At 41.7% G+C, this 13,480-nt stretch overlaps 1 protein-coding gene across 2 annotated transcripts in view; it reads left to right on the forward strand.

Annotated features, from left to right (window-relative positions):
* The window catches only part of FGF13 (fibroblast growth factor 13), a 256,446-nt gene that overhangs the window by 159,394 nt on the left and 83,572 nt on the right, over nt 1-13,480 (forward strand). The window lies entirely within an intron of this gene.

A 13,480-nucleotide genomic window follows, 5' to 3' on the forward strand; every position in this document is an offset into this window, starting at 1 on the left:
TCAAGAGGACAACAACAATAGAAAATGAAAACATGGGGTTTTGTGACACATTTGATCTCAAGAGCATTTGTATTTTGAATTAATGTGCTTTAACTGCTTGGGAGCAAAGGATATTTGACAAAGGAGGGAGTTAAACTCAGCATGGTAGCACCTGTGTTGTGCTCTTGGTCAAAGTGATAGCACATGCCTCTGTGAAGGGGGCTAGGCTGGGTAATTCCTGATTTCTGGAATCCAGGCTGAGTTTGCCGCCCTCTGTGTGGAAGCAATCCATGTTTCTGTGCTGATGACTTCTGCAACGAAAATAGGCGCTGCCTATGGTGATGCCAAGAGGTGGTCACTTTTGCAGGAATTATTCCAGCAGCTAGCTTGTGTTAGCCATAGCATTAAGGTTTATAATGCAGTTTTTCTTATATAGGCTGCTGTCCATATGTTATGGGCAGACATGATGCTGCCTGGTGTTGTGATGTGATCATTCCTTACATCTGCATTTTATTGTACATGATACGCCTGTGAGTGCTGGATGCCCAGAGATCCCGCCTCTGGCTAATCTGTCATGTTCCCTTGACAGCTATTAAACAAGAATTTATCAACATGACTCAAAGGTACCTTTCTGGCACTTTTAATATGTAGAGATTTCAATAAGGAAACTCTCTAGCTACTTGCTGATGCAGACCATGCAGTAAAGTCAAACCAGATGTCCTTAGGAAGGGTTTGATCCAGCGTCTGGTGAAACAATAGAGCTGGGTTTTCAGACAAACTGAAGAGCACATCCAAAACTAGTTGTAAGTGCCTGTGCCCTCCAGTTTCTTTCTGCCTAGCGTAGAGTTGCTAGCGTGGCTCTAGCTCATGTTATCCAGGCTGTGTTTAGGAAGAGCTACTTGTATGAAACCTGCTGTTTGGCTGGGCCATATGTTGTTGGGTCCAGCCATGCTGCTCGGTTCAGCCTGCAGGTGTGGGACCTTGGGTCTCTGCGAAGGTGTTGAGTGTGACCACATATCCCAAGGGCACAGGCGGAGAGTGCTGTGAATGTCACCGGTGGAAATCGGGTCCGGAGAAGGTCTTTGAGCCTGAGGTTAACTGTAAGTGCAGATGTTCCCTTGCAGTCCCTCAGCTGGAGCTGGCTTTGGCCCTTGCGATTCACTGCTCCTTGGGGACTTTAAATGCAGAATGAAGTTAATCTAGGTTACTGGGTGACACTTACCGCCACTGTGGTTCTGGCCACTGACATAAATAAGCCTTCAGGTAAAGCAGGTGACTGAAATGTCAATTCAGTGCCCCCCCAGACTCAGGGACTGACATTGTCTTGGTCAAGGCTGCTGAAGACTGTTAAATTTGGGGATTGGCATTGTTTTTCTTAAACTTTACACAAAGTTCCATTTTCTTCGTAAATACATAGAGTTAAAAGAAATAAAGTAAATTTGAATTGTGTCCTCTAGAAACTGGGCTTCACGTGAGAATAGCTGGAAGACAGTCTGCTTGAACTCCTTGTATTCATGTGTCCTTATGGATGTGCCAGTGGTCAAACTATCTAGTTATAGGTTAATTACAGCCAACTTTTGGCAGGGGTACTTATTCAGATGCTTTAGGATTTAAACTGCTCTTATAGTATCAAATTGAGGTGGCAGGGAAAAGAAGAGGATGTTAGGTTATCATTACTATAGAGCGGTAATACTTCTCATCTTAGTATCTGGGAGTAGGTGGACCACAGTTTCTAGCTGGATGTGGTAATTCCTGTATTTCGCTTTTATTCTTACTTGAGATAAACCTTGTAGAAAACTTGCTGATATTCAATTCTTTGATGGGACAATGCATGTAATATCTTAGGTGAATACAGCTGTGCACCAAAATTAAAATCCTGAGTTATTTTGAATGTGGCTGTGGCATTCTGTAGCTGTCTTCAAGAGGCTATGGCCTGTGTGCTTAACTCCATATTCCTCTGTTGTTTACTAGCCCTTCTTCTGTCTGCCTGTCTTCCAGAGACTGTTCATCACTGTATAGCTCTGAGTAGCACCACTCTCACTTTGGGTAATGCAGCCTTCTTAGTGACAGTGGAGTCAGGCAACCAGGTTGTTTGAAGAGCTGTGCTTGGGTATGGAATAATAGATATTCTTCACATATAATAAGGGCAAAATTGGTTAATAGGAATCTTGCAAAGGTAAGTATATCAAAGGTGTGGAGACACTTGGTTGCAGTGCAGATGAGAGCTGGGGAAGAGCTCAGAGAGGTTTTGCTGTTCATCATTTGAAACAAGAGGAATTTATACTCTAATGGTTAGCAGCCAGCTAAGAATCATCCCTGAAAAAGCAGATAGAGTTCAGAAAGCTCTTCAGGTAATATTCAAGTTCTTGAATGTCCCTCTAAGCTCTTGTTCTGTTAAATTATCCTGTCCACAACAATAGCTGTAGACAGAGCTATCCATTTAGCTCTACAGGAGTTAATTCTGTAACCTGTGATAAATACTCCAGTCTGCTATATAATACAAGATTAAGAAGAGCTGTACCAGGAAAATAATAGCAAATATACATCATAGATACTTGTGTAAATGATATTGAAGGAGAAGAAATTTCAAGTGCAAAGGTGCCATCCAATTTATTTAAAGCCAGTGAAAACAGAATAAATTAACTTCATTGTTCCTTATTTTCCAGGGACAAAGACTAAGTGCAGTAAGGCACCTTGGATTTATCAGCTTATGGAAAGCTGTTACCCTGCCATAACTTGTTTGCAAACTCAGCTACAAGTTTTTCACTTGACTGCCTTGGGAGCTGTGATGGAGCTAGTGTTATTTTGACTATACCCCTAAATCTGTTACACCTAAGTCCGTTGCTGTGAACAGGTTTTGATTTGCATGTATAAGCCAAGGCAGTCTTCAAAACTCTCCCCTGGTAGTTCCCTTGGTGCTAAGAGTGCTTTTGGCTAAAGAGCATGACATCATTTGGTTTTGTGTTAAAGATTTATAACAAAGCTGGCAATTAGATTCAGTGCTCAGATTAGTGAAAATAAAATATTACCAAGCAGAATATCAGTATAAGTAGAAGATGTGGTATGCGCTTCTCAGTAAATTATGACAAGGACCGGAGATAAGGAAATTTGAAATAAACATAATAGTTTAAAAAAACGTTTGAAAGTGTGTTGCTCTGAAATGTGATTGCTGAGCCCTATGCTGTGTGAGTTGTCTAGGTTTTCTATTGACTGAGAAAACACAAGTGTCAAGGTAATATGTTGGCAAAGTATGAAGTGTCGGAGCAGTGTCTTGGTTAGGGCAACAACAGACATTATGTTGCCCCTGGCAGCAGTTATTTATGAGTCAGCTCCAAAAAAACAGAATGTGGTTTTGAAAATAGGAACTTGCTGTAGGACCCAGTAAATCAAAGACTGTTGTTATCAGAGATGTGGCAAACAAATGGAACTTTTCTCTCCCATCCCCAAGAATCTGGAGTAAAAATACTCCATTTGTGGTGCAATTGAGTCTCTTCGTGTCAGTTCTTCCCACTCGCTATGCCAAAGGGTGGGCATTTCTGATGGGTAGGGGTGACTTTTTCCTTCTCTTTCTTTTTGTTGCTTAGCAGCTGAGCCACTGGTAGTGCATGGAGCACTGCAAGCCAGGCACACGGTAGGAATGAAAGCTCCATTTGTCATCTTGATAAATCTTATTTGTAACACTTCTGTAAAGGATGTGACAGATTAGCTGAAGGAGAGATCTGGGGACATAGGGTAGCACACAAAATTTAATTCTGACTGATTGGATGTCGCAATGCAAATGAAGCATGGTCTCTCATGAAATAGTAATTGCAACTGTGCTGTCCATTGCTCTGTATATTCTTCCTAGTCTCCTTATTGATTAAAAAGATGTTGCTATAGTAGCTGGAACATAAGTTTTCTCAGTGTATCTTCTCATGTTTTATTGATTTTTCCTGTTTAATAAAAATAAGTCCTTCCTTATTTCTGAAAGGAGCTGATTGTTTATAGCCTGTGCATAGCAGCAGCTCTTGTAACAGCTTAGACCTCACAGCTATGTAGGTCTTGTTGACTATGACAAAAACAAGATCCATGGTTCACTCGGTATCTGAGGTGGGTTTTCTTCTAGCTCCCATTGCTACCACCATGCAGATGTGACAATATGGTTATTGTTTGCCATTGTACATACAGGCTTTTCTTACATTTTGGTAGCTGGACAGTTAATTTTGTCTCACCTCTATCACTTAATGAAGAGAGAGATCAAGTAAGAGTAGCAACATTTTTTAGACTCAAGGCATGATTGAACTGAAATGTTTCATGAGTTCTTACTGATTTTGCTAAAGTATTAATTTATAAAGAAATCTTGGAAAAAAAAATCTGTAAACAGAAACTTTTCATTTAGATATATCCATTAAGCACCATTTCCAGAGGGTGAAAATGGAAAAAAAAGGTTTGCCTTACAAAGAGCAAACTCTGAAACAACATAAGCAAATATTTTGATTTGTTTAAAAAAAAAAAAAAAAAAGGATTTATTTTTGAGTCAAATAGCGATGGTCTTTCCATGTTTTGAAATTGCTTGTGAACTGGCACATTATACCTTTACCACTGTATGTGCTCCAACAAAGTTTACAAAAGAGAGGATGTAACGTAGAGAAAGGCTATATGAAACTATAAAGTCCTTCTACAGACATGTGTTTATTCCAGTGGAGTGGATTCATCAGTCCTAGGACTTGCACTTGCAAAGCCAAATCAGTGGAACAAGATCCAGATTTTTTGTTTCTAGATATTTCAGTCTCGAACAACAATTAAAGTTAAGTTATTAATGGTAGGAACAATGGTTTGTCAGTTTGTGATAGTAATTATCTGTTCAGGGCAGGATCTGTGTCTCCATCCCCTTACACATGGCATTTAATATGTTCAGTTTCTGAACCTGCTTGTGGCTTTTAGATGTTACCATAGTACAAATATTACATTATTTGATGATGATGATAGTTTCATCCTTTCCTGACTTTAATGAGCAAATTGAAAACAAATGACTTCTTTTTAGCTGAGTGCCTAGAAGCTGTCGACAGATGTAGGAGTATTTATTTTGCAAAACTTCCATTGCCTACCTCCCATGCTATCAGTTGTTTAGTGAAACGAGAAGATGACACTGGAAATGATGAAGCATTAGCTTTAGAGTTGTCTCCTTTAACCCGTCTCTGGGGCCAGGCAAGTCGCATTTGTTAACATGGTGTGTTTGGTAGCTGAGCATGTTTATTTTATTTCTGCATATACCAAGCTGGGGCTACTGGCTCTGTCTGTGGGAGATATTGCCACTGTGGTGAATGTCTTCATCAACTTGAGAAGAGGTGAGTGTTTGAATTTGTCATGGGCTACTCCTCATGGTCATTCAGAAGAAGCAGGTTGATATTATCAGCTTTCGGAAAAGCAGCGATGCAGCAGGGAAACCTGTAGGACACTGGGATTTTATTGCTGGCTCTGCCACTGCTTGGCTGGATCCCCTTGCATGGGCCAGAGCGCTCACTCCCAGGTAGACTTGGCTTCTTTCCTCCATGGAGAAACTGGTCTCCATTGGTTGATAATATTGGAGTCCTAGCAAGCTAGTCTTCTGACTTAAATCTCAATTAAGTGCCTAAAATTTTCATGAGGAAAAGGAATCCTCTGGGAGGCAAACCATAACATTAGGAAGAAAATGGTACAGATAGTTTTTCATGTAAAACTGCGGTTTGGAGATCAAACAGTGAAATTCAGTAGGTAGTTTCAGCCTGGTTAAAAGAAAAAAGCGTTACATTTCTTAAAAGCAGGACATTTTAGCTTTTTAATTCAAAATAAGATATTGTTCTGAAATGCTACTGATTGTTTGAAAACATTGAAAAACACATTAAAACTAAACTTTTGTTTTGAGGAAGAACAGAAGGTTTCATTTGGCACCAGAATGAAAAAATCAGTTAGCTGGGGAAGCCAAACGGGTTCAGTTGTGTGTGTTCCTTGCATGGAAACAGATCAGAAGAACAGAGAAGTGTATTGCACGTTCTCCCCTTTTTATACTTGCTCAGGGTCGACCATGATTTGGCTCTTGGCATAGCTGTCATTGATTTGTAATCTAATCTTGCTGAAAGCGTTTGTAGGTAATTCTCTAAGTCCAACAACAAGGTTTCTGCTTCATATTTTGTGTGCACGAGATTTCTGTCTGGACTTTTATAAAGATAAGGAGCTATTTGTTATAGTCACTGTAGAATCAGGTTAACTTAACATCTGATAGTAAAAAATAAATAAGGGTGGGGTATTTTTAACTTTGTAGACATAAGCATGGAAAACTGGGCCTTGAGATTTCCTGCTTGTTTAGGTTCAGCTATTTGATCTAGTAGATGGATTGTGGATATGCTGGTGCATGGCAGCTAGCCTAATATCCAGGAAATTGTAGTGACTCTTGTTTGGCTTTTTGGGGTGAAAATGATGATAAAGTCGGGATACTTTCCTAAGTAATAACTGTGGGAGCTGTTTGCGAGAATTGATTTTGATGAGCAACCTATTGCAAAGTTAGCTGTAATAACAATGAAACTATGGTAACAAGAGAATATATGCATATTTCAACAAGCGGTTCAGGTAGATGAGATGAGCTATATGTTGTGATGTAGTAACCAGACATTGTTTAAGGAACGCTTGAAAAAACAGATGAGATAAAGTAGACAGACTTGTGTAAGGAAGTGACAGGTGACAGGTTGCCAGAATTGTCCCAGTGGGTGGGAAACGGTATTTGATCAGTGTACTTGCTCTGGTAGCTGCTCCATTTTTTGTAATAAAGAAATAGTGCCTTTAACTTGTGGAATAGTACTGTGGCTTTCTGTAGCTGTTTCAAAATATTTGGCCAGCAGGACATGTTTATGCAAGGAACCAGTGCTTGATCGGTCCTGATTAACAAACACAATTTAAAGGATACCAGAAAAAGCTCTCATGATACACAGGCCAAGAGGTTAGGAGCATATTATCTGTGGAGGGCAGTGCCTTTAAGCTGTAGCCAAAATTACACAGCTGTTCTGCTAGACCTGTATATGAACTGATTGGAGAATAAAGAACACTTGTCTATGGTTATAGTTTTGTTTGGTAGACAAATCAGGAGCAGTTGTCAGGGGTGTCCCTACAAAACAAGTTGTGGAGCAGCTGGGCCTCGCAGTTTTCCAGGTTTTTGATGAACCTTAGGTAAGATAGGTACAGGCTCAGAGTGGTTTAGTCTTTTGAGCTGCTCTTGTGCTTAGGCTTTATTGTGCTGATAAGGTCAAAATTAGCCAAATTTGCTTTAAGAGGCACCCTGATCTCTGTGAACCACTGATTGCACTTCCTGAAGCAAAGGTATCAGTGCTGAACCCAGCCTAGGCTTGCTCAGCACTATTCAGTCAAACACATTTTAGATATTCAGGTATATTTTAGCCTCATTGTCTCTTGATATTAAAATTGTCTTGGTCAAATCTAAAAACTGTATGTGATTTGATGGGAAAAATGATTGTTTCAGGAAATGGTCACTAACCCTGAGATTCATCTGATTATCCAGTTTTTGCCAAGTTTTCTTTAAAAGAAACCTGTGTAAGATGTCTTACACTCCACACATAAAGGATCGTCAGCTGTAGAGCAAAGCAGAAGTCTGTTCTCTTGTCACAGTGCACTGGCTCCAGGGCTTATGTCCTACAGTAAAGCTGAGAAAGTGCTGATGACTAAAGAGTGAGGTTTTTTTAATTGCATTTAGCTATTTAAGCATTACAGATTTTAGCTTCCCTCGCTGAATTCTCAGGGTGTTTTTTTTCTCATTTTATCCACCAAGTGTAATTAACATTATTACTGTGAGATGTTCATCTTAGTCTTGCTTTGTGAAAAATTGATGCCGGTGTCATTTAGATGTTTTATCTAGTGATTAGTCAGTGCCTTGCAGAGTAATATTCCCTGTGGGAAGGTTACGTTTACCACTTGTTTCCTGTAGGTTTAATTGCAGCCAAAGATAAAAAAGCAAACAGGGGATGCTCCATAAATTGATTGGAAGAGCACAACAAAACATGGAGTGGAGCACAAAAAGCCTTCTAGCCTGTCTCCCAAACTGTAGCCTGGTTGGTAAAATATCGTCTTAGCAGCAGCAAAGGTAGGAAAAAAGGCGTTTGTGTTCTTGGAGCAGCATCAGCACAGGAAACGGCTGTTGGAGGGTATCACGCGGATTCGTCCTGCAGCTGATTAATCTGGAGGGCAAAGGGACTTGCGGCTGCCAAGGGGCCTTGCTGCGGGTGCTGGCCCCTATCGCCAGCTGACCACCGGACTGGGGCAGCGGGAGCCAGGCGCTGCGACGTGCCGCAGCCTGCTCAGCGCCGGTTGCAGCTCATACAGCCTCGCCTGGCCGGATGGAGTAGTAGTCAGGCACGAACCAACTCTTCCTCCTCTATTCCCAAATATTTCCTCCTTTATTAAATTGAAGTATTTAGCTTGCTTTTCACTGTCCTGCATAAAGCATAGGGCTGCTGTGAATATGTATTTTCTTGACAATCATTTATTAGGTGACTGTTAAGCATGGCATAACAAGAACTAAATAATCGTTAAGTTCTCTGACTTACAGTTGAAAAGAGTTGGGAAAACTAATCAGCACTGAGTTTTGAGTCAAATAACATGTAATCCTAGGCAAGACAATATTCAACGCAGTAGCATCAATGCCTGGTTTCTCCACGCCAGCCACGTTCCTTCCTCACAGTGGGGCAAAACATTTGTGCGTGTCTCCGGTGGCACTTAGCCCATTTTAGCGTGTTAAGTAGGTACTTCAGTTCCCCATTGAATCCTCTGGCTGGATTGCCAAAAAAAGGAGTTACTATTACTGTGTACCAGTCATACGGTCAAGTGGCCACCTTCGTGAGTGACAGCTGCACTGATGCACAGAAAATGCTCTGGTGCCTTCTAAATAAGGGAAATAGATCGTAAACATCAGCATCCCACACAGTTTCTTCATGTGATCCATTCTGTTCAACTTTACCTTGTTTTCTTCAGCTCATATAATGTTGTTTACCCCATCTTTAGGTCTGTGGGAACCTAAAAATAGCAGAAAGCGCATACCCCCATCAGTCTAAGTGATGTGTCATCAGCACTGAGAGAACATGCACAAAAGAGTACGATTGCACCCTCCCCTGCCCTCTATGTAGGGCAGTTAAAGCTTGAGTTAACAGAATGAACTTTTAAATACTCCCAATTTTAAGAAAATCCTGCTCTGTCAGACTTCAGAAGGAAGCAAATTCCCCACAAATTCCATTGCTATCGCAGATATGCCAGCACAAGTGAGGGCAGAATACAGGGCCTCACTCTATTCATTCTCACTCATTTCCTATCACATAGTACTTTGTCTAGTATAAGTTACTAGACAGTGAAGAATCAGACATAGCCACTTCTGGATTATCGAGGGCCCAAACCATAAGGCATTCTTCAAAGTCAGAGTAATCCCTTAAGTTTTGTTTAGAATACTAATTTATGGAGGAGAATATTTAATAAGCTTCATATATTAAGCACTGTAAAAGCTATTTGGGACTTGTAGTGGTCAGTGGTCAGGATTCCTTGAATGGTCTTTGGGGTTAACATTAGAGTAAGCAGCTTCCTTCTGAGCTTGGGTCTAGAGATGTCCAAATAGGCAGATCAGCAGCATTGCTCTGTTTGAACATTCCTCTTAGAGAGTCAACATTGATGGCTAAGCCAGGGGATTTGTGTACCAGCTATGTCAAAACAGAAGGCGCAAGGAAGGATTTATCACTGTGGACATACTGGAAAACAGAGTCTGGCTCCAAAACACAATTGTCTGAATATCCTGTTAGGCACCAGCTGCAGAAGATGGATTTTTTTCTTCCAAGAAGGGTGAGTGATAGACAGTAAAAGAAATTGCAAAAAAACAGATGCAGAAATACAGTGGATATGTGTGGTAGTACTTAACTCCCATCAGTAGTGAGTCAGCATTTAGCCCATTCAACGTTTTCTTCTACATGCACACAAGTTTCACTTCAAATCCGTGTGCTGGAGTTAGCCTCCTTTTATTTCATTTTCTGCTAGAAACTTAAGCATGAGGACATACTTTCAGAGAAACACATCTGTAAAATGACTCTGCTTTTTTAATAGCTTTCAAGTGGGTACTGCTGTTGGTCAGGAGGAGTTTGGGGGTTGAAAGTGCCACGCGCAGAAAGGATTAACCTACAGAAATGTAGCAGCATCACCTTCCTTCTCACCCACTGAGCTGTGTTGACAGCTAAGTCAAACGCATGTGACAGTCCCATCAAACATACCCAGACGCACTACTTGCAAAGCCGTCAAATGCCACAGAAGATCTCTCAAGATATGCTTAGGTCTTAAACACCGTAAGGGCCAGATTCTGTCCCTTCATGTATTGGTACAAAACTGGGAGGTGAGACTAGGTTACAGGAAACCTCCCAGCCTCCAACGCCTCTGCTCCTGAGCCGACGGGAATAGCTCCGTGCATCCCGCTGTGCATGGCGCTGGAAACGGGTGGCTGAGCACCTCTCGTCGTCAGCCATGGCAGCACGGCTCTTCCTGCACCCCGAGCCCTGCGCAGTCCGTCCTGACCGGCTCTGTTAGCTCACTGTGATCGTACTGCTAGCTGAGGTATGAGTAACATCAAACTTCCCCATTTAAGAGTGAATTCCAAGCAGCAGCAATAAGTGAAACGGGAATGGTCTTAAAGAGCTTAGGGCAGGGTAAGCTTCCCTGGCTTGAATGTACAATGTGATGGCTCTTTTATATGTATGTCCTCTTTAAAGGATGTTATTATCTAAAACTTCAAAATGTCACCTGAGTTAAAATCTTTTCTCTAGTAACTGGCAAAGGTATAAATCCTCTTCTCTGTGAAAGTACTGAAACTCCAAGAGCAAAGAAACAAGCCTATAAAAGTTGCTTGCTGGAGACCAAGGGCACCACAAATCAAGAGCTGGTTTAAGTACATTAAGCCGTATAAAAATGAGACATGTCTAGACTAACTCTGTCCTGGTTTACCACTTTGAAAATGAAAATTATGAGAATGCTAGAAATCTGTATGCTTCTGGAAGATGTCTTTCAGGCTATGTGGTATGTTATTTTCCTGTTAAAGTAACTGAAAGATAGTACGGGCCCAGAGACATCCCAAAGAACAGCCTCATGCTGCGCAGTAACTAGTGTAGCACTGTCCCAGGGTATGTAGTAAAGGTAAAACAGGAGTGGTGCACAGCATTGGCCTGGTAAAAAAGACTAAAAGAAATATTTCTGAGGATCTACAAGCATGGGCTGTTCAGTCCAAGCCTCACAGTCAAGATACGCGAGTCTTGGTCCGGATTTTTGAAAATGCAGCAGTCTGTATGGGCCTAATGGTGTTTGGGCAGATAAAACACTGGCAAATATTTGTCTTGGCTGAATCTGCTCACACCTTCAGCAGCTGCCCAGGTGCACCACTAAACATCTAAATTGAAAAAGGTAGTATGACTCATGTCTTAATGTGTAGATAAGGTATGACTGGGTTGTCTTCTGTCTGCCCATCTGTTTTCCCTGTAGTACTTGAGAACATGATGTCACTGGAGTTATCTGCTTGTTATTTATGGGCATCTGTATTCATCAGTCATTACCATAATATTTAAGAACTGGAGAGATGGGTGACTCCTATCTGTCTGCCCATGTCTGACAGATTTCTCTAAGCCCATCAATATAAAAGCTAAGTACTTTGAAAAGCGGATGTATCCCTTTGGATTGCTAAGGTCACTGAACCTGAATATCGGCGTGAATCTTCTTTTAAGTGCTGCAGCTTGAAGCGGAGTCGCTGTGAGTACGAATGCTAATGCTCGACACAAGGAGAATGACTGGATTTCTGCACTGCTGTATGTTGCAGGTGCGCTGCGGTGTGTGACACACGCTCTCGAGTTTTCCTTCTTGCTCGTTTTTATAGTGCTGTTGACCGACCACTGGCATGTTGTTCCCTGAAGCTATTGCTTCCAACTTTACTCCTGGTCTCTGCAAGGAGAATTAAATGGGAGCATGACTCCCTCTATTGCCAAAATATAGAGTTAGAACTCTCACCGTTGTATTTGACCAAATAGTTACTTAATTAAAAAATTAAATTAAATTACCTTGTTTTACAGCTGCTTCTTTACAGGGAAAATGGAAGTGGGAGTGTTTAATGATGCAGAGTCAGATTTGGAGTTTGTGAGTTGGAAGCCAGAGGAACAGCGTGTGAGATATTGCTAAGCAGCCAGCTTCCAGGCTTGGTCACCAAAAATGAACCTGGTCGCTTCATACTGAAGCGCTCAGGATCTGAGGTGTTGCAGTGCAAGACGTGCAGTCTCAGTGTCTTGGGGCCCCACAGTTGCGTTGTGAGTGAGTACCTACAGCATTTAAGCCTCATCCAGTTTTGTTGTTGTGTGTGGTTTTTTCTTTTTTTTTTTTTTTTTTTTTTTGCAACCTCTCAGGTAACCTTTCCAGTGCATGAGGCACTTCCTAGCCTGGCCTGTGGCGAAGGATACACCTGACTTCTGTGGGTTGCTTCTAAAGGAGGGTTGCTGGCAGGAGCCTGCAGTCTGAGTGAGCTCCCTGGGGAGCCAGCGTGGCTCAAAGTGCACCCTGGACGTGAAAGTTGCAGTTGTCACCATCTGTCTAAGGCCGCTCTCGCCTCGAGTGTTATTTGAATATGGGGCATCTTGGCCAAAAACTAAGGCTGAGCCTCTGTTTCTCAAGTTGAAGAACAGGCAAGAAGGAGGCCTTAAAGCTACGAAAGGGTAAAACAACCTGTGATGCAGGTATCGGAAGATGAGATTGTTGTGCTAGCCTTCCTCCCCCATAGCTCTTCCTGTAGTCCTCTGGGATGTGCTTGTTCTGTGGTCTGAGCAAGGGCATCTATTTCTGGGACCATCAGCCAGAGACGTTTTATGAGCACAGGATTCGTTCAACAGAATTACATGGCCCATTTCCCTTAATATCTGTGTTTATACCTAGACTAGACTGGAAAGGGCAAATCTGTTTCATAGAGGATTCGGGTGTTTAAAATTTTGTTCTCTTCAGATTTGGAACAAAACACAAAGCAACACAGTTTTCCAAGAGAGGGAGTGGATCCCTAGATTTGGGGCCTTCAGTCTGATGGCCTCAGGCTGGGGTCCCTGGATGCAGGGGTATCTGGGATGTGAGTATGGGGGACAAGTGCACAGGAGACTTCAAAAAAGAGTGGAAACTAGTGAAGAAAACTGACCCACTTGATGGTAGGGATTCATTACCAATTCTTCGAGCTGATTTTTTTTCTGCAGAGGATTCTTTATTTTCAAATCAGCAGAGTTCCTGAAGGCCCCTGACTCATTCATCAACATTTTCCTTTTGGCAGCTTTACTCTAATGCAAGCAACAGAATGGACAGTGAAATGTATCATCATACTAAAACGTGCAGAAATTATCCAGGTCATGAACTTTGTGGGTTTTTTGGATTTCTTTGTTCTTTGGGTCAAGATTAAGTACAAATAAAGTTACTGAGCAATTTGCTGACTTCAGATGAA

This window comes from Dromaius novaehollandiae, chromosome 11 (genome assembly GCF_036370855.1).
Source record: "Dromaius novaehollandiae isolate bDroNov1 chromosome 11, bDroNov1.hap1, whole genome shotgun sequence".
NCBI classification, from domain to species: domain Eukaryota; kingdom Metazoa; phylum Chordata; class Aves; order Casuariiformes; family Dromaiidae; genus Dromaius; species Dromaius novaehollandiae.